Source organism: Peromyscus leucopus, chromosome 16_21, assembly GCF_004664715.2.
Source record: "Peromyscus leucopus breed LL Stock chromosome 16_21, UCI_PerLeu_2.1, whole genome shotgun sequence".
In the NCBI taxonomy this organism is placed as follows: domain Eukaryota; kingdom Metazoa; phylum Chordata; class Mammalia; order Rodentia; family Cricetidae; genus Peromyscus; species Peromyscus leucopus.
This window is the reverse complement of record NC_051084.1, coordinates 41773078-41795350: the sequence shown is the minus strand read 5'-3', so window position 1 is coordinate 41795350 and position 22273 is coordinate 41773078. Positions and strand designations below refer to the sequence as shown.

Here is a 22273-nt window from a genome sequence, read left to right as displayed (position 1 = left end):
TTTAAACACCACTGGTGTGGCCAGATGAGTGCTGAGATTATTTGGTTAAATGCACGGGGCAGTAAATGAGAGAGCTGAGACCCGGAGGAGGCTTGGGGGTTGAGCTGTTCATGGGGGCCACCACAGAGCTCCCACACAGAGTGATGAGCACAAGGATGATTTATAGAAAGTAGCATGGTGATTAGGGCTGGCCAGGAGGAGACCATGGGAGATGTGAGTCAAAGGGCACACACTTGGCAACTGTATTTATTATTTTTCTTAGGGCGGTGACAAAATGCCCACTAGAAGCCAATTAAGGAACTAAGCGTGGGCACAGTGGTTCCCGGGAGAGTTCGGCTCCTTATGATGGGAAATGCATAGCCATGATGGCAGAGGGGGAGAACAGGCCCAGATGCTGGGGTTACACCTGTATGTTGCCTTGTCAAGTTGGGCTATTTGCTATGGAAACCAAACTGCTGTTTCTTTGTTCTGCCAAAACTGAAAGACCACAATCCGTGAGGTCATAAACTTCAAAGGCAAGCCTTTAATGACCTACTTCAACCAGCCAGGCCCTCTGAAGGCTGCCCTGCCTCCAAAGGAGCTCTGTAAATGCGGAGGACATGGCTGGTGGGTAAAGTACTTGCCAGGCAAGTAGAAGTGAGTGTCTGGGTTCAAATCCCCAGCACTCACGTGAAATCCAGGTGTGGAGTTGCATGTCTGTAAACCCAGTGTTGCGGGGTGTGTGTGTGTGTGTGTGTGTATGTGTGTGTATGTGTGTGTGTGTGTGTGTGTGTGTGTGTGTGTGTGTGTGAAGACAGGTAAAAACAAAGTGTTAGTCAATGTTCTAGGTTCAGTGAGAGACCATGTCTCAAAAACTAAAGCGTAGATCTACCCAACACCCACCTCTGGTTTCTAAACGTGAATGGGTGAAAACATTCACTCCCACATATATGCACACATGTGCACCACACACATGCAGCACACATGCACTAAATGTTAAAAAAATGATAATTAGAAAACTATCCCCACAAACTGGAGCCTGAAAGCATGAGGTGATAGGTGACAGTCCAGAGTTAAGTCACAAATGACATTGCTTTGTACATTTGTTGGTCATAAGTGCTCTGTCCACAGAACAAAAATGATAGCTCATATAAGGAAGGTGATATACCAAGTGGCTGGATTTTCTGGACTCATTTCACAGTAAATAAATTCATCGGGTCACCACAATATGTACCTTAGCAGCTTTTATTTGCCAATCATTATTCAATATAGCTGGGAAATTAAAAGGCATAAAGTCTATGTATTCAACCAAATGCTAACAGCCTGCTCCTCGTGTAATTTCCGTGAAGTCTCTTCAAACAAAATCCCTGGCACCAGGCTTGCCACATATTTCCCAATATAGTAAATGAATGTGAATATAGTGACTGTCACTGGGTCTCGATCTAGAAGTTAATCTCATGTACTTAAGTTTAAAACAATAACCTACAGATTTTTGGCAGACCAAAAGCAGTGTGATTTGGTTTCCACGGTGAATAGCCAGGCTTCCCCAGGCAGCACAGAATGTTAAAGAAAAAACCCTCCACAGACAAAGGAGTGTGTGTGCAGTGCGGTAGGAGCTTACATTTTAACTGTGTTTAAATTCTCCAAAGAAAGGTGTCGCCTATAATAACGTGAGCATGAAGATTGTATCCTTATTCTCCCTTAAATACTTAAATTGCTACTTGCAGAGTTGGCTCTCTAGTATTTTGATGAAGCTAAATGCATTTGTGAAATAAAGTCTTTTTTTTTTTTTTTTTTGCACTTGCCCTTCTGTCTGTCAGCACAGGTCTGTGACCAGATGCACGGAGACGTTGATCCCCCTGTAAGGAATTCGCTGACTCTAGCTGGGTATTCTACAGTTCAGTTCAACTCTTGATACTGACCAATGTTAGTGAAGACTCCACAAACAAAGGGCATGGTTACCAAAGACAGCCTCTGATGCTGCAAATACCGATCGATCGCCAGGGCTAGAATGTTACCCTCCTCTGCCCCGAGTCAAGGTCCCTACAACTTCCCACGGTCTATAACTAGCTAGGACAGCTTCAGATCACAGGAAACCTGTTCAGCTATTTCTCATACAATAATGGATATGTCAACGGACACAGATGTGCAACCAGGTGATGAGAGATACAGAAGGCGAGGTATGTGGGAAGGGGCTTCGAGATTCCATGCCAGGCAGGCTTCCCGTGACATGTTCAACACCCACAAGCTTTCCCAACTCCTAGTTCATGAATATTCATAGAACCTTCACCACTTGGGGATGATCAAGCAATCAGTTTCCCCCTCACCGAAGATGGGGAACAGGCTGAATGTTCTGAGCTTCTCATCCTGGCTTGAGCTTCCTGCTGCCCAACCCCCCACCTTTAAGTAGCGTGAGGATGCCTGCTTACGTCTCCTAAAATAAAGAAACTTCTTTAGGCTAGGAAAATCTAAGGCACTGGAATTTCCACTGGGTGCTATGAACAGGGAGAAACTGGGTTACCTTGTATTTATGGGTGCATATGGAGAGACATAGAGGAATTCTCTGCTGGAAAGGATATGCACGTTCTATGGCACCAGAGGTCTGATTTTTTTTTTTTTTTTTTTTTTTTTTTTTTTTTTTTTTTTTTTTTTGGTTTTTCGAGACAGGGTTTCTCTGTGTAGCTTTGTGCCTCTCCTGGAACTCACTTGGTAGCCCAGGCTGGCCTTGAACTCACAGAGATCCGCCTGCCTCTGCCTCCCGAGTGCTGGGATTAAAGGCGTGCGCCACCACCGCCCGGCCAGAGGTCTGATTTTGATGGAAAACTCCAGGAGGTAAGCACTCTGGTACTTTTCCAAGGCCTTAATAAAAAGATTGACTCTTGAAACAAGTGCTTGCTTGGAACATGGAACTGAGCAAATGTTTTCTGCCCAGCAATTTCCACGCTCAAAGATCATTTCAGAGAAATCTGTATAACCCTTCCCTAAAGGGACTTCCCAGGCTTGGAATACATCTACATTCATCCAATCAACCAATAAGCAGGGAACAGGCAGGAAAATGGCTAGGAGGACCGTTCTAAAGCGCCTTTTTGAATTGTAACTAAAGTCCAGTGTTGACAACAGTTTCATGATCCAGGGAATCCAAAGAAACTAAACAGTGATGTTTGCATCCATTTATATTACGTGATGTCCCCAAAACAGCCGAGCACTAAATGCCCCTGGGTGAGGATCCCTTCAGCCGCCTACAAGTTTGGGTGGAGGAGCCTAAGGAGATGACCAGTACTGCTCAAACGTGCCTCCTCAGTCTTAACCCCATTCCCTCATTGGACCACAGGGCACAATGCCTACCCTAGGTGAAGGCAAAAATAAAGGCACAGTCCTGACTCTGGTAGCTGTCACACAGTAAATGCTTTGCTCTGGTTATTATTCGGTTGCCCCAAAGACTGGCAGAGCAGGTGCTATGATTTGGGGTGCAGTCTCAATAGGAAAGAAGTGATTGTTTATCCAGAATTGGACACAGAGCTTAATGGAAAAAAAAAAAAAAAAAGTAGCTAATGGAGACTGGGGAGGCTCAACTGGTAAAGTACTTGCCATATAAACACAAGGTCCTAAGTTCCATCCCTAGCACCCATGGGGGGGGGGACGACGACGACAACACGGTGGTGGGAATCCCCAGCCCTGGGAAGAGTGGTCAACTAGAAGCTCATTGGTCCACTAGCCTAGCTCAAGGAGTAGCTATGAGACAGTACTGCTCAGTTTTGAAACCAACTCTTTAAAACTACAGCCTCTCAAGAGGAGAAGACAGACAGATCCCCAAGACCTTTCAATGCATCGTTTCCTGGCGCAGTTGGCTTTCTACCATTCATTGTGTGGTGAAACACCACCTTCTGAACACGATTTCTTTTTATTCCTCATTCATATAGGAACCTTTCAAAGGCAGCCAAATGCATGTCACGAGGGAATTATGAATTGACAGCAGAGCATGAGGAAGTGGAATCGAGAAACGATCAGCATGCAAATTTTGCATGGCAAAATGTCATCAGTGCCAGGGCTAAGTCAGGGGGACTAACATGATTTCACCCCTTCCACCAATGAGAAACAGAAAACCCAGGCAGGAGAGAGAAGTCCAGAACCATCTCTTTTTTTTTTTCTTTGTATACTTTAACACTTCTAACACAATGTAAGGCGTTGACTAACCAGACCTAGCTAGAGAGAGAGAGACCTCAGCTACAAGGAAATGAGTCTCATTCTCTCTCTGCTCCCCTCTGCCACGAAAGCACTTTCTTATCATTAAAATTCTCATAATATATATTGGTAAACATTCAAAAGCAAAAAAACAAATATTCTCTGTTCATGCCCAAATCTGGCTGACTCTTACACTTTTTTCTTGTATTTGGAAGATCAAATAGTCATTGTCATATTTCCCAAAGAGTCAGCATGGCCCAGCACTGCACAGTCCTTGTGCCACTAACCACCCAACCTCCAACATCACTTTTGCCCTCTGTCCTGGGGCTTCGCTGCCATTGCTAGCCACGCCAAGATGATCCCGGGGCAAAAGAAAGGCCCTCCTCCGAGTCTTAGGAGTGGGGTTAAGAGCAGATGAAGCGTCAGAAGCTGGAGCAGAGGAGAGATGAAAAGGTGAATGGGCTGCCCAGCACTAGGAGAAGCCAGACCACCCACCCACCTAGTCAATGCAAGGCTGAGCCTTTCCCCTCCCCTGAGCTCCCCTCCCTCACTCCCTCACCTCTGCACACATGCACTCGGAGGTCCAACAAGAACCCTGAACGCCGCCATTCTTTTCTTCACCTTGCTTGTGAAAGGGTTTTCTTGTTGCTCCTGGCTGCATAGTCCATGCTAGCTGGCCTGTGAGCTTCCAGGGAGTCTCCCATCTTGCTGTAGGGCATTGGGATTACAGAATTGCACGACTGTGTCTGGCTTTACGGGAGGTCTGGGGATCCGAACTCAAGTCCTTACGCTGGCATGGCAAGTGTATCAACCACGGAGCCTTCCCTCAGACCTGGCCCTTTGGTTTGGAACAAGTCTCTTTCCTTGTCCTTGAGGTGTCTATGGTTAGTAAGTGTCCTTGTGACCTCCCTGGCATCCAGCATTTGTCTTGCCCTTGCAATTTCCTCTTAGAATACCCTCCTCCTCTTCCTCCCCACTTCTCCCCCTCTTCCTCCTCCTCCCCTCCTTCTCTTTCCACCCAACTCTCCTCTATCTTCTCACCCCCTCCACCACCATCCCAAGCACCCTATCAACATCCTCCCCAAGTGGATTTTAGGACATGCCCAAACTCCGTCCTCCAAAGCGGGGCTCACCGCCCCCACCCCTACCCTGCCTGTGGCACTTTGCAACCCTGCTTTGTTCTGCCTGCCTTCTCTTCTCTCCCCTGCTGCTCCCTTAAGACACTTAAAGGTATTTTCTATCTCTAGCCGATGATGATGGCTAAGCAAAGCAGATGTTTAAATGTTTGTCAAATGAATGCAAGTAACCCTGTTTACACTCCCAATGCTCACAGTTCCTAAGGAAGTAAAGAACACACTCAGCAGGCACGAGCTTTCCAGAACTTCCAGGGCCAAGGTTTTCTGAGAAATGGACTTAAATATCCCAGCAGGCAGTATTTGGCAATCCCTCCAGACATGCTTGATCTAGCCTGTTCCTTGTTTACTTGGGTAATTGACTGGCTTAATAGCTGCCCACTGCCCGGGTCAGCGATTCCCAAGCCATATTATGCAGTGATGGGTGCATGGAATCACCATGGAGAGCCCTGAAAGCCCAGGCTGCACTCAGGCCCACCATCGAACCCCTGGGAGTGAGATCCAGACATCAGTGTTTTCAAGGCTCCCCCGTTGATTTCCATGTACAGCCAGGACCCACAACAGCTGCCGATGACAGAGAGTGAGTGATTGCCTGAATTTGATCCCAGCTGTTTTCCATCCATTGCTGCAGACTGAGCAGAGTTCAGGTTTTCCGAGAACAACTGAGTGTGAATCCCACCCTAAAAGAAGCGCCTCATCCACCCCATTTCCCACCACGGTTATACATGCTCCTGTGAGCCTAGTTTCTGTACGCTGGGGCACAACCTAGTTTCTGTATCTAGGGCACTTGACCTTGCCAAATTGTTCAAAAGCATCACCTTGGGGAAGTAAGCGTAGACTTCCGATTGTAGAGTGAAAAAAAATCTCAGTGTGAGGCTGATGATCCCACAGAGGCAGTGAGAGGTGCTGCCTGTGATTCCCCTCCCGCCTACAAGGGCAAAAACTGCAGCCTTCCTTTGTCCCTATGAGTCAGCTCAGGACTAATAGAGAAAGGTGCTTAAACCCTGAGGGAAACTGGTTCAAACAGGTAGTTCTAGCAGGTTCACATGAGTTGTGTTTTGTTTTTTTAAGTCAAAGAAGTTTCAATATATGTCTTATCACTGCTGAGTACGGTCATAGAGCAGAATCATAGATTTTTTTTTTTTCCTCCTTGGGGAAAAAATCCTGAGAACTTCTGAATATGCTCTTAGAGACTAGTTAAGAGAGAGACTGATGGTGAGACCAGATTTCCCCACCCACCCACCCATTTCTAGCAGAATCTGTTTAACTATTCCATGGCAATTGCTAGTGGGTTCCCATGATGCTTGGGTGTGTACTTTATTATTAAAGGTTTCATTTGTATTCGTTTAGGAATAAACCGTTATCAGACTTCTCAGAGGCTTTCTGCTGATCCTTTATGGGACTAAAAAAAAAAAAAAAAGACTTTTACATAATATCTGTTTTTAAGAGCTTGCTTATTTACAGGTGCAAGTGGGGGTACGATCCCTCAAGGCCGGTAGAAGGAAGCCTGGATTCATTCCATATTAGCAAGCTGAAAAATGTATGGCCCAGATGCTGACTGTTCATCTGTAGCCAGATTCTCGGTGGCTCAGCTCACAATTTACACCTCACGGTGCTTTGAGAATGAGGCTCTTTCATAGACACTGTTGTTTGTGTTGTGAATTTGGATCTTTTCCCGGGCTGCTGATTTGCAGTATTGTACTTCACTAATGTTGGGCGGGGACAGCAAGATTCGCAGTCAGCCAAGCAACGATGTTTGGCAAGGTTGGTGGATTGTATGCACTGTCCAGTAACAGTTCCAATTTACCTCCAGTGTCTTAAGGCGTAACCCCATTATAAATTAAAAAGCTTCAATACCACTTTAAAAAAAAAAAGTTCATAGGGACTCGGCAGTTAAAGTACCTGCTATGCTTACAGAAGTCCAGATTTAGTTCCTAGCACCCACGTGGTGCACGTGGTGGTGACTCACGACTCTCTGTAACTATGAAAGGATTCAACACCCTCTAGTCACTTCCAGGAGCACATATATTCATGCAGACACTCAAGCATACCCATAAGACAAAAATATATAAAACCTTTTTCAAAAACCCATTCATAAACTACTGTTTTCCTTCCTTGGGTCACTTTATCTTGTCAGCAATGATGAAGGAAGAGGTTTGAGAGCCCAAAAGACCAGTGTTCAAATCCAAAGCCTTCTGTTGATTTGCTGCAGCCCAAGAAACAATGACTCCTACCCCTCAATCCCAGGTTCCGTAGGAAAAATTTGAAAATGACAAAACCCATGGGAGAAATGTAAGCAGTGCCTTAAAGGCTCCCAGATGTCACCTCGAGGAAATGGGTGTCTGCTAACTCTTTGTTCAGAAACTTCCCAGTGAAGCGGTCCCTAGGCAATGAGGCTGACCACTCAGCCTTCTCCAGAGCAGCGAGAGAGGTCAAGGGGCCAGCAAATAAAACTGCAGGCCAGAAAGCATCTAAGAGTTGTTGACTCATGATTTCCAGTCAAGTTCTAGAATTATAGAAGCAACATCAACCTCTGGGGGCATAATTATGGCTCTGGGATGTGTCGGCTTTGTGGCTATGTTCTTGGTAGCCATGGCTGAGCAGCCCTGCTGCTGACCTCAGACAAGAGTAACCAATCTTAGTGCCAAGAGCTTCAGTGTGTCTACAGAAAAGACATGTTCAAGTCCAACAACACCCCCCCCCCATGGCAAATGAGCCAGGCACCCACAGAGGAGGTAAATGCGTTGTCACAGCCCTAGGACAATGCTACTGCTTGTTCTTGGACTGCTTCTGGCAGTGTTCAGACAAACACAGGCAGAAATCCCTGCTAAGATTTTTTTTTTTATTTAAATTTGTTCACACCATCTTTGTCAACTGATCAGGCATAGCACCTCAGTTTGTTGTGACCGCTGTAACAAGTGACCCTGGGCAGAGTGGTTTAAACACATGAATATTCCCCACAGTTCTGGAGGCTGGAAGGGCAAGGTACCTGCAGATCCACTGTCTGGTGACAGCTTGCCTCCTGGTTGCCAGCGTCTGGCTTCTTGTTGTGTATGCACACGGCCAAAGGAAAGCTGGACAGCTTCTAACTAGCTTCTGTGCTAATCGAATGTATGAGGGCCTTACCCTCAGAACTTAAGGATCTCCAGGAGAGCCGGCCTTCTAATAGCATCCCATTGGGATCAAAGGCTAAACAAACATCATGCACAGGTATAGGAAACCAAACACCCAAAATCTCTAAATCCTAAAGTGTGTGTTTCAATTATAATTTCTGCAGATACCATGTCAAGGTTTATAGTTTCCTGGACTCTTGTTTTGTAAATAATTGGCTTTTCATAGCCATAGCTTCCATCTTTATGTGTTCAGACAACCACAGATGGGAAATGCTGTGGGATGGTCTGTGTGTCAAATTGCTCTGATTGATCACTAAATGTAACACTGGTTGGCCAGTGGCCAGGCAGGAAGTGTAGGCGGGACTAACAGAGAGGAGAATTGAGAGAACAGGAAGGCAGAGGGAGTCACTGCCAGCCGCCGCCATGACAAGCAGCATGTGAAGACGCCGGTAAGCCACGAGCCACGTGGCAAGGTATAGATTTATGGAAATGGATTAATTTAAGCTATAAGAACAGTTAGCAAGAAGCCTGCCACGGCCATACAGTTTGTGAACAATATAAGTCTCTGTGTTTACTTGGTTGGGTCTGAGTGGCTGTGGGACTGGCGGGTGACAGAGAATTGTCCTGACTGTGGGCAAGGCAGAAAAACTCTAGCTACAGGGAAATATCCAAATAATAATAATAATAATATAGTCTTGCTGACCATGCACAGATGTTGTATCATGTTAGTATTCTGTAAACAGTCTAGTACAATAACATACAATCACATTTACATTGTACGGAAATTATGTTACATAGAAATGGTGTAAAGAATACAGAGGACTTCGTATGGAGATATAATACCGTTTTGTATAATAGGTTGGTCGTCCTTGAACTTTGGTGCCAAGTAAAGACTCAGGAACCAGTGCTGTGGGTATCACTCTATATAAATAAAACACTGATGGCCAGTGACCAGGCAGGAAGTATAGGCGGGACAAAGACAGAGGAGAATTGGGGAAACAGAAAGAAGGAGGGAGAGACACTGCAGCCACCGCCAGGACAAGCAGCATGTGAAGACGCCAGTAAGCCACCAGCCACGTGGCAAGGTATAGATTTATAAAAATGGGTTAATTTAAGATAAAAGAACAGCTAGCAAGAAACCTGCCACAGCCATACAGTTTATAAGTAATATAAGCGTCTAAGTGATTATTTTATACGTGGATTGTGGGACTGCGGGGCTTGGTGGAACCTGGAGAGAAGCCCTCCAGCAACAAACCAGTCCCCTGAAGACAACGAGAGGCAACTCTACTCCTCTGGCCTCTTCCCTCGGTGCTGTTGGTGACACCCTGCAGCCTCTGTTGAGTCTGCCTGGAGCAGCCCCATCTGGGTCATGCATGTGGAATTTACTATGGAGTCACTTCTCAGAAATAACCCTTGTCCTTCTCCCTGGACCAGAAGGCAAAGCTGCTAGAATGCTAGCTGACCTGACAGCTATCCCACTTCCTGCCCAGGTATGCCTGGGTCCACAGAAACCTGCTCCATCACCGCATCCCCAGGGTCACATTTACTGAAAGCCGTGTCCCAAACACTCCCACTCCCCATGCACGTACACATTAACTCTATGCTTCTCTGGCCACAAATGATCACCTAGGACAGTTTAGCCTTAGAGATGGGGCTGGGTGTCTGATCAAAACCGGGTTCTCCCTTTCCTCTCTTTCTTTCATAACATGAGACATCTCTGGGCTTAGAGCCACTAGGAATGTAAGCCATGGTCCAGCCCACACCCAACCAGCCCTGTAGACTCATAAGCGCATCAGCCCCTGGTCATGGTCCAGAGGGAAAGATGACTTGTAAGAGAACACCACCTCACCATCTCTATGGCCAGCAGGACGTCCTAGAAACTTTATTCAGCTCTGAAGAACAGACAGCTGTTAGGCTCATGGTTCATGGAAATCAGGAAGTCTCGGTCTCGCGGTTTGTCCATGCAGTGGTGCTGAGAAGCCCCTGATTCTAACCTCTACAGGTGGCTATAATCCCACCTGCAGCTATAGAAAAGGATCGAAAAGACCCCACCTACAGCCATCCCCAGGCCTCGGGATGCTGAGGGCACCACAGCACCAAGCAGAACCCCAATGAGATTTAGCAGCCATGCTCACTAGGTCTAAGTTTTTCTCTGGTACCCCCAAGGCTGCTGGGCCTCCTCAGTATCCACGCTCTGCATTCATTTTGATAGTCAGCAGCCGATTCTGTCTCAGGGCGGACTGAAACCTGCTCCCAATTTCCTTTCCTTGTGTGTTTCCCGCTCACCCCCTCTTCTTCTCCCACCTGTAGAATCTGGAACTGGGAATTCACCCAGCGAGTCACTTCTCAGAAATAACCCCTGTCCCCTTCCCAGGACCAGAAGGCACAGCTGCACAATGACCATATGCCAAATGGTCAGTCGGTTTAGTAACAGATGAGAATGCTTTTTGTTAAGCGGAGTTGCTTCTAGGAAACGTAAAATGCATTTTAGCAGAAATGCCCTGGTGGCCGTTTCAGACAACGCTTTTACCATTTGTCTCATGCTGAGGTCAGGGCTTGGTAAAGCACGGGTCCTTCACCCAGTGTCACCCCGATCATGATCTTGTGAGGCAAAAACAACAGGTGCTGGTGCATAGGGTCCAATTCTCCCCAATATCACCAGGGGGAGCAGGTGCAGTCCCCAAGGTTCAAGTGTGGACCTCCACTTCCACCTTCCTACCTCTAAGTCTTCCTGAAGTTCCCAATAAGTTCCAGACTCCTACCTCTGCCCCCAGTGCCTACCATGATCTGCCCTCAGTCTCTGTACCCAGCTCATCTGGTAGCCTTCCCTCATTCCTCTTACCACCATGGAGAGCTATTTCTGATCCTCAAATAGACATTACTTGACTGTTGCATGAGACAGATCTCCTCTCATTATGTAGTCCACACTGACATCAGATGTGTGATCTTTCTGCCTCAGCCTTCGGAGTGCTAGAATGTGGGTGTGTGCCTGATCCTTCAAACATAACTTTCATGATGCTGTACCGCTTCTCTATGCTCTATCTCGTGCCTGATGGCCCATCCTTTCCCCAAAAGAAGTCTTAATTATTAGACTAAGGTAGATCTCAGTCATTAGTGGTCTAAACAGACCTTCAGTCTTTTGTGGTACTTACCACATGGTTCTCTAGCTCACACATCTGCCCAGTAGTGGCCAGATCCCCTTCACATTGGTATCCATGGCTACCCACACAACAAGCCCTCAAAAACTAATTGCTAAGTGAATAGAAGTAATCATCAATAATTATTTGCAGCCAAGAGAACAAATGTCCAACTTCACTCATATTTTGGGACAGTATAAAACACACTGGATCTTTGAAGAAGTAATAAAACACACTGAACTCACCTTTTTTCGTTTCAATAAACACTAGCTTAATGGACTTGGGAGATGATTCAATGAATAAAGCACTTGCCACATAAGCATGAGGACATGGCTTCAAATGCCCCAGGGTCACATAAAAACTAGGCTTGGCAGCTTGTACCTGTAACCCCAGCGCTGAAGAGGCAGAGACAGGTGAGTCCTGGGGACATGCTGGCAAGCCAGTCTAGCCAAAACAGCAAACTCCAGGTAGAATGAAAGACCTTGTCTCAAAAAACAAGATGATGAGCAATGGAGAAAGTCACCTGACAACAACATCTAACCTCTACACACGCATGTAAGAGTGAGCATGCACACATACACACATGCTCACTCGGGAAGCAGAGTGTACATAGGGAAATGCCCTCTCGGGTGTTTTTGATGGGATTGCTATTGGTAAAGAGTAGATGGAAAACATGTATGTCTGAGTCACATTTGGCCCACAGGTACGTGTGCTTGAACTTCTGGAAAATGACAGGGGCAGGCTGTTATTCATTGCAATACTGATGAGTACAGCAAAAGACTGCAAGAAACTCCAGTGACCTCCAGGAAGTGAAAATGCAGCTCATTAGACACAGAGACGGGACAGGGTGCAGAATGGTGTGCCCTGTAAGTGAGGAAGAAGGAGGCCCCAATACAACATCCTCAGGAGAACACTGTCAGGACAGACCAGAGAGAGAAGAGACTGCAGAAACCAGGGAGAAGAAAGGGGCACTTTGCTAAGCAGGTTCTTAAACTGCAGAAAGTAGATAAACTATGTGTCACCTATTTAAAAAAAATCAGTGGCCTACAAAATATTCTTCCAATCTAGATGACCCCTGAAGTTACATTTATGAAGGAGATGTATAAAGACCAATGAACCATCTGCTGTTAGTACTTAAGTATCCTCATTTTAAATTACAAGATTTAGGACTGGGAATGTAGCTTGCAGATGGATACAGATGCTTAGGCTTAACTAGAATGCAGAAGGTCCTGCATCCAATCCATAATACTGCCAGTAAGTTATTTAAATTCAGAATTCCAACAGTTCATAGGAACATGTAACCAAAAGTAAACAGAAATCCACTGTAATTGTACTCATACCCATTTTGTAAATGTGTCAGCTAAGCAGAGGGAAGACAGAGAAACTGCTCATGAGAAACTACAATTGGCCTCCATTCCTAAGCCTGCACCTCATCCTAACCTTCTCAGGGACAGTCTCTGAGCTTCCTTGGAGATGGCTTGGTGGCTTTGCAGATGGAAAGTAGAAAATAGTCCCCACCTATTTTAAGCACCTATCATTTTTATGTTGACAAGATAAACTGAATACCCAGCCAGGGAGAATATGGTCAGAAAATTCAACCAGATGATATTTTGCACTGGCCCCTGTAGATACAGAGAAATTAAGGATGAGCTCTGCTTCACCTCCAAGGGAGGGCCAATTTGCCTGAGATGGCTGCCTTACCACCTTCAAAGACAGCAGAATTATGACCTCAGGACTTGTGATGAAAGAACCATGAATGTGAGCACCCAGCCGTCTAGGGCCCAGTGGTACATGGGCTTAAAGTGCCTGTGATGGAGATTAATGGGCTATTTACTGACGTGCTGGGTCTTGGTTTGCTCATCTGTCCCCAAAGAGGAAAATAATGAGTATCCTTTATCTGAGTTGGGACAAAAGTATCTTAGATTGTGGGATTGGTTTTTTTCTCTTCACATCTTGGAATATTTGCATGGACACGAAGAGATACCTTGAGGATGAGACCTCAGGATAAACACAAGATCCACTTGTTTCTCCTGCATCTCCTACACACTATCTGATACAATATTTTGAGTAATCTCATGCATGAGGTCGAGATTTGTGAGTGGAATTTTCCACTTGTGGCATCATATAAATGTGGCTCAAAAAGTTTCAGCTTTGGAATCTTTAGTGAAGCTTAAATTCATAAAAAAAAAAAAATCTATGGGATAACATGTACAAAAAAACCCAACAAACAAACAAACAAAAAACCCCAACAGTTGTTCTTCCTTGGGGATGATATATTAAGACGTAAGCACATACCCAAGTCAACCACATGGACTTCAGCAGCCCAGAACCACATGTTATGACTTTTTCCCTAAGTTCCCTGGGCTCGAGTCAGGCCGTCTGCACCAAGAATCCTACCTCCACACCATCTTCTCATGAGATTTCACCCAAGTCACTTTTCTATGCTTCAGTTTCCTAATCTTCAAAACAAGCTAGCAACAATGATTCCTTCCTATGTGGATGTAAAAGGGACCGAGACTGGGTCTCAGGTCTACAAGTGCTTTGACCAGCAGTAGCCCTCATCCCTCAAATGTCCACGTCTGTTGGGTCCTGATTGGCACAGGCCAACCCTGGGCTGGGGATAGAGTCAACCCCTCTGTCCTTCTCCCCCTCAAATCATGCTCTCGTCAAGTCCATGTTTCCATGCACTCACTTAATTAGAAACACTCGTTAAGAACTTCACAGACGCCGGGCGGTGGTGGCGCACGCCTTTAATCCCAGCACTCGGGAGGCAGAGCCAGGTGGATCTCTGTGAGTTCGAGGCCAGCCTGGGCTACCAAGTGAGTTCCAGGAAAGGCGCAAAGCTACACAGAGAAACCCTGTCTCGAAAAACCAAAAAAAAAAAAAAAAAAAAGAACTTCACAGACATACTCTATAGAAGAAAACCAACCAATCTGTTTAACCCAGAAAAGCTCTATCTGGGATGATTTTTTTTTTTTAAGTCTCTGAGTCTCTATTTTGGACTATTCCATTTCTGTTTCTAAGAGTTGGATAACAATGTTTCTGTCTCCCTTACATTGACTTCTTCTAGATTGGTTTGTTGAAAGCCCCCTAGAGGTTCAAACTCCCACCCAGGCAAGCCCTGGAGAGAGAAACTGGCTCTCTCGGGCCACTGGAGACCAAAACAAAATATACAAATGGTGACAATGCCTGTGAGGGGGGATGGCATGGTGTCCTAAATACAGATGGGTGAAGAAATGACAAGTTGGAGACTATTTTTATCTACAGTATTCCCCATGCTGTTGGGACACAGCAAACACTGCTGCTGAATCTAAGAGTCAGCCTTAAAGACAAGATAAAAATCATGAAGATGAGGTTTCCCCCCCACCCAGGTAAAAGTCAGAGCAAAAGCAGCTAGCCTCACCCCTCAGCACATTTTCAAAGGAGGTCATAGACCTCTGAAACTGGGTTGGTAGAAGTTACGGTAAAAGGTCACTACTTCGGTGTTCAATAACCAAAAAAAAAAAAAAAAAAAAAAAAAAGCTGAACCCAAAGGACAAAGAAGAAGCCAGTTTCCCGAAAGGTTTTCCCAAAGTCAATCAACACAATGCAAATGCCCTTTTCCAACTGTTCAGGCTAGTACAATTTAATTTTTAAAAGTAAATAATAAAATCAGTGCTAGTAAGAATGTTGCCCAATTGTATTCACACATTGGGGATGGAGACTTCCTAGAGCACATTAATTAAGCAGTGGGTTCCATCTCTAGGGACTTATCCCAAGGCAATATTCACAAGGAGACGCAAAGATTCAACTGTAATGATGTCCATTTCCATAGTGCTAACAATAGAAAAGGAAAAAAAAGTCTCATCTACCAATAAGATTTACAACATATTTTAAAACCTTGTGGGGTGCATCATGTGTCCAGTGACACATGGGGGGAGGCATGTGTGGAGGCCAGGGGTTGACTTCTGGTGTCTTCCTCAGTCATCTCTCTACCTTTTTTTTCTCACCATTTCTGAGACAGGGTCTCTCACTGAACCTGGAGTTCTTCAGTTGGTTAGACCAGCTGGCCTATGAGCCTCCAGGACCTGCCTTTCTCTGTCTTCCTAGTGCTGAAGTCACTAACACCCACCGACATACCCAGCTTTCACGTGGGTGCTGAAAAACAAAACTCAACTCCTTATCCTTGCACCGTGAGCTATCACTACCCACTGGGCCATCTCCCCAGTCCCTAAAGCTCCAATAAAAAGAAGTGCATGTCTATGAAAAGTTGCTCACACCATGTTGCTGGAAGATAAATTTGAGTAATAACACATATGTAGTAGGAGTTAATTTCTTCAAAATGCAAATATATTCAGAAAGCAAGATATTCACTAGTGTGACAGGTTAAAACTCACACGCTTGGGATCAGAATGGTTTGAATTTCAGAAGCTTTTTTGATTTGGAAATATTTACATAGTCATCAGCCATTGAGGCTTCATAATCTACAACTCTGAAGTCTCTGAATCCAGACTGAGACATTCAGACCAGATTTTTCAAAGTATGCACAATGGCTCCCCCACATGTCTCTCTTGCAGGACTCTGTTGTTATTGTTTATCTTCTATTATCTATAGGTACTTACCTCTGTAACAATGAACAAATACTGTCTCTGTCAATTTTGAAAAGGCGTCTTCTAGAGATGGCTGTCAAGTTTTTGTTCTAGTTCAACTGTCAGGCTTGTGCCAATAAGGCCCGTGGACCCAAAGTTTTTAATAAGTGTTATGTGTATGTTATGTTGTTGAGAATGACTTTATGAATCTTTTAAAGATGAATTACCCTATTAGGAGGAGTATGTTAATCTCAGAAAGTATTCCCCAACCTTCTGGATTATTCTCATTTCATCCCTTCCTAAGAGGTCATCTTGTTTATAATAAAGATAGAGGGTTGGCCTGAACACACAACCCACAGAGGGCCAGCTACCTCTCGGGTAAATGCTGGGACTCACCACACGCTTATGCTTCGGTCCTTGCCTGTCTGCACCCTTGGGAGAATTCCTCCCCATATTCTAGCAACCCAAAAGCTCACCAACACAACACAAAGCTAGTGTTGTGTGTAAAATAATTGGGGATCTGTGAATTGAATTAAACTGAAGACAGTAAACTTATTCTGTTCCCTCTCCCCCTTTATGTTCTTATTTCCTGTTTTTATTCTTCCTGGCTCTGTCCCATTTCGGTTGTGGTTGCTATTGTTGTTACCAAAAATACAGGTGGTGGGAACTGTAAAGGTTAAGGTGTCCAATAAGAAGCCAGGGCCAAGTTAGTTCTCCTCATTGAGAGTGCATACACAATCTTCTCTATGGCTGTATACAAAGGTTCCAAACAGAGAGCTACATAGTGAGACTCTGTCTCCAAAACAAAACAAAAAAGAAGACGTGCACGTGACTTTAAGGCTGTTGTTTTAAACCTTTTTGAAGGAAGTATGTGCAAGTGCTGACTGCCGACTGCGTGATGACTTCCAACGCAACCAGCAGCTCCGGGTGATAACTACGCAGGGCCCTCAGCAAACCCTCTGGTGAGAGCACGCCTCTCTAACCTGCAGTCACGGATGTGAAGTGATACCTCAGTTCTAACATCCACAGAAGTGTTTTAAGTGGACCCCACAAAATGCCCTTCACGGCATAACCCTCACCACCGATGCAAAGTCATGACTACGATAGCTTATAAGTAGCAAACCGTAAGTGATGTGAGCTAGTAAGTAGCGTGCTTAAAAGGAATGTACACATAAACCCTGACAGTACTTATAAAATACAGCTTCTGTGTATTTCATAGTGAATCTCCCACATAATGAAACTTAGATCTGACTATGCTCACACACGCATCTTTACATTAAGTGTGCCCAGGGAGATGCAGAAACCCTGCATCTTGTTTCAGTGAGCAGCATGCTCTCTTTACTCTGTGACCATTTGTCCTTCCCAAATAACTCATCGGTGTGTAAGTAAACATCTTTACACACCCCAAAAAGAAGGAAAAATATTGAGACAGAAAATCCTAAAGTACAGTGAGCCATCTTACCATCAGTGTTGATCACAGTTTGGGGCCCTGGGAACTCTGACGACCATCCAGCAGCCTCTCTCCCCGGGATGAAGTCTGCTGGCCTGCTGTTGGCTATTCAAAACAAAACTGCCTTCTGCAGTCAGCTCTGGATGGCGTTACTTTTTTCTTCCCTTCCAAAAGAGCATTGGGCTGGGGCTGGGGGGGTGAGAGGGAGCGCCCAGGAGTGACAGTTCACGTCTTGTCAGATGACCCAGAGAAAGTGGGTTCCTGATGACGCCTGTGTCAGAGCCTCTTGGGGCTCTGATCCTGAAGTGACACATCTGTGGAACTATGAACAGGAAACCCAGAGCTGGGCGGTCCGCCAGAATCCTTCAGCAAACGTGCCCAACCCTTACGAAATGTTAGTACCCTGAATGCACACGAGTCTCCCATGTTTCAAGGCAGGCTTTCTCTCCTTGCCTAAGCTCACATTAAATCTAGCTGAGGCCACTGCCTATACCTGGCCTGGAATTGCCGTCCTGCTCTGCCTTCTTCAGAGACAGAGCCTGCCTGAGATCTCATCCCATACCTCCCCACCCCACCCCACCCCACCCCAACTCTGCCATCAGAGCGATGTCCACTGAGACAGCTCCTCAGGCAATGTCACGAGACTTCATTCAGTTCTACAGAGAGATGGGACCCAGAGCCCCACCCCTGGCAGCTTGGCACATCCTGAGGGGGTGGGGGGGAGGGGGTGCAGCATGGCTTCCCCACTTACTGCCCCCCCCAGGGCCCTGCACTCAAGAGAATGTTGTCAGCATCACAAGAGTCTGGCCTGTCACCATGCTGGCTGGCCTTGACTCTGCCAGCACAGAAAGCAAGTCAGCTAACTACATAGTCCAGGACTGAAAACCCCTGTCAGCTGGCCTTGATGGGCATTCCTGGTCACTGTCATTACCCTTTCCAAGAGATCTACACGCAACTCAGAATGACGGTCACACCGGGAGGAGAAGACAGCGGCTGAACCTTTGTTCTTAATGTGCGCTTGATCCTCTTTTCGGCCACTTTCCTTCCATGAAAACCCACACAGAATATCTCTCCTCCTCTTTTTCCATCTCTTCAACTTCCAGTATTTTCCACTCTTCCCTCAAGAAGAACCCTCTGGGCACTCTGTTTAGACTTTGCCTCCTCTCTGCAAGAGCTGGCAGAGATCTGGGTCAGGCTTTCTTCTGGGAAACGTAAGTTTTTAGACCCATTTTGGAGATGAAGAAAGCAGGCTAATAGAAGTACCTTTCATAAAATAGGAGTGCCACCAGGCAGCTCTGATGAACTGGTAATTAATGAAAGCAAGTGATCCAGTTTAGGCACAGACAGGAAGGACTGCAGCGCTGAGTGGCTGCTGAGAGATGGGAGGGCTGGGAAATCTTGGGGTGTGGTCCTGTGACAATATCAAGGTTCCCTACAATGGGGAGACAGGTCTAAGCCACATGGGGAATCCACTGATGCTGACGCCCAGCCTTGCAAGACAGCCACATGGGAACTCTCCATCCTTGCTCCAGTGTGGGGTGGCTTTGGGAAGGACCCACGGGTCCCAAAGCCGGGTTCAACCACAGGTCTGAAGAAAGGAGGCCCCAGAACAGACTCACAGCAGGCAAGCTCATCATCCTTCCGCCTGGTGTTTGCCTTCAGGCAATAAGGAAAAGCTGGATCTGAAGAGGGCCTCTATTGGCGGCCTTTTTTTTTTTTTTTTTTTTTTTTTTTTTTTTTTTTTTGAGAATGTCATGCATGTTTACAATGCATGTTGGTAAAAATCCAGCCCCCCCCCTAACTGCCCCCCACTGTTCCCTCTCCTCCAACTCATCCTTATGCCCTCCTCCCACAACTACCAGTTTCCTTCCTTTGGCAAGCCTTCCTAAGACGAGGACAGAGCTAATCTTCTGGATGGCGTGCACACTCAAGGGAAGGACAGAGAAAGTGCGGCTCTTCACAGACCCAACTCCAATTATCTCTGGATTTTTAGGAGACAGTGCATCTACATTATTTTAAGCTGGACCAGGTGAATCAGGATTTTGGGGATCTGAGCCCCAACTGTCCTGACACCCACAGCAGAGAGCAGTGACAGAGGTAGGGTGTGAGGGAGCGCACCGTGGAGACGGAGCCCGTGGAGATAGAGCCCGTGTAGACGGAACCCCCCCTGCATTTCCTCTATGCAAACAGCTGGGCTGGCGGTTCCACTCACTGGCTCCTCCCTGACCTCCGCTCCTCCTCCCTCCCCCACCCTTCCCTCTCCTCCAGTCCTTTCCTTCCCATTCTTCCTTATCCTCCCACATTCTTTCACTTCCGCTCCCCCCTCCTCTCTCATTTCCTCCTTCTACTTCCTCCCCCCTCTTTTCTCTCCTCCTGTTTCTCTTCCTGTTTTTTTCTCCCTCTTTTGATTTTCTTCATATGAAGATACCAAGCAGATAGAGTGGACCAGAAACCATCAGACAAAGGAGAAGCTTTCTTTGTGTGTGCATGGGGGCGGGGGGGGGGGGGGGGAGCTACAGCTTTCATCCAGATGCCTGCTGGTGTGCTTACAGTCAAGCTAAAACACTCAGAAACATGGTGTCTTCTGAGAGCCTCTGACTTAGAGGATGAGAAGAGGTTTATTCCAGAGATGCTTCTGGCTTCCTAGGGTGGGCAAAGCAGAGATGTGGGAGGTAGGGGGGCACAGAAAGGAGGAAAAGGAGGAGAAGAAGAAGAGGAAGAAGAGGAGGAGGAGAAAGAGGAAGAGGAAGAAGAAGAGGAGGAAGAGGAGGAAGAGAAAGAAGAAGAAGAAGAAGAAGAAGAAGAAGAAGAAGAAGAAGAAGAAGAAGAAGAAGAAGAAGAAGAAGAAGAAGAAGTGCAGTGGCAGGACACTAACCCACCACCCAAGACACTCCGCATTCTCCCAAGTAAGAGACTGTTGCCCACACTTCTCCCTCTAGCCAGTTTAGCTTGTTCTTTTTGAACAGCAGAGAGGGAAGGTTCCATCTGAAGGCTGTTTCTGGTCATCGTAGTTTCCTCTCCCACCCTCGACAAGGAGTGACCTATTCGGGATATAGACAGCTAGTTTGCAGATAGGAAACCCACACATACGCCTGGGCTTTCTCAGTGGCCTAGTCACCCACAGAGTTTAGGGGAAACAAATAGTCATAGATGACAATAAAAATTCAACACCAGAAGCAAATGGCAAATTTCCTGGACTCCAGGTTTCTTTCTGAGTGCAAGAGTACAAGACACTCGGAGTCAATTCTAAAGAATTTAGTATTCAAGGTGTCAGATGATGCGGTGATAGCACGGTGTCACTGGCAAACATGTCCTTGGAAGAACTCTAAATTGTCATTCATGTATTGGTACATTAAAGGTCATCAATAACCCCCATATTTCCCCGGAAAAATGAGCAACTCAGAATTGGTGTGCATTTATGAATATGTTTGTTGAAACTAAAATCCATGTATTTCCTACATGAGAAAGGAGGATGTGAAAGCATGGACAGCGGGATGTGCATTGTGACGCATGAACATATGTGTGCGCGTACGTGCAAGTCTGTCGCCAGGAGTCTGGAAATCCTGTGTTTAAATTAGCTGACCTCTACAATGCCTTCCAGTGACACATTCTGTTAGTTTAAGCTTTGTCCTCTTACACAGAGGCAGCTGCCATGTCCAATGGCCCTTCGCATCCTTTGTGGTCAGCCTGGGGGAGTCAGGCTTGATTGGTTGCCAGCAGACTTTACTTTTATTCCAGACAACGGCGCAAACAATTCAGACTATCCTGTGCCTCCCGCAACTGACTAGACCTCTGAGGGGAATGTGTCCTTGATCCTCCATGCCTGTGGAAAATAACTTTCACATCCACTGCTGAGTTTCAGGGATTTTTCAAGCCCAGATGAGGGAGCAGGGACATTTTCAAGGAAATTATTACCGGGATTGTCTTCTGGCACCTAGTGAAGTCGGGCTGCTGAGAGAAATCGTGAATTGACTAAGAACCAGTCAAGTAGGATGAAGCCGATTCAACCTTTTGTTTCATGAGGTTTTCTGATGGAGATTAGACAGAATTAGTGAAATGAGACTTCTCGAAAACAACTGGCAAAGATCTGTCTTGTGAGTAAGATGTACAATGTGGTTAGTAGCAATGGATACAAAAGATGTCCATAACTGGGTCACCTGGAAGAGCGGGTTCTAGCAACATGCTCCAAGTCCTACAATCAGTCTCTTTCTGACTACTCTGCGTGCAGCAGACAATCTCCTCCCAGGAAGGAAGCAGCCAGGCAGTGCAGAGACATGCTCAGGGTACCCTTCAGTTGTCCAGAGACAAGGGACCCAGAAAGAGAGATTAAGTAAGAAGAGGCATTTTCTCCAAGAGCAAATTCAAAGTGCTATGGTTTTGATGTAATTGTCTCTGAAGATGAATGCACTGGGAGCCTGGTTGCCCTGGGGAAGCGATGTTAAGAAGTGACAGGATGTTTAAGAGGTGGAACTTAGTATAAGGGGGTTGAGAGTCATCCTCAAAATGGAGTGATACTTCTAGTTCCTAGAGGAGAGTTATTAGGAAATAGCAAATCTGGCTCCTCCCATCCCACTTCTTTTCTCATCATGTGATCTCTTCCTCATACATGTGCAGCCACCATGATTTGATGCATTCATCATGTGATGCAGCCAAGGGCCCATCAACAGAGTCGGAACCAGGTTATTTGAACTGTAAGCCTCCAAAGTATGAC

General features: G+C 46.0%; 1 protein-coding gene across 2 annotated transcripts in view; it reads right to left on the bottom strand.

Annotated features, from left to right (window-relative positions):
• Positions 1–17865, bottom strand: part of Il1r1 (interleukin 1 receptor type 1) — a 71526-nt gene extending 53661 nt beyond the window's left edge. For both annotated transcript variants that reach the window (XM_037200171.1, XM_028865794.2), the window contains exon 1: positions 17575–17865. The gene's annotated coding sequence lies outside the window, so the exon portion shown is untranslated. The remainder of the gene's footprint in view (positions 1–17574) is intronic.
• Positions 17866–22273: the final 4408 nt, after the last annotated feature.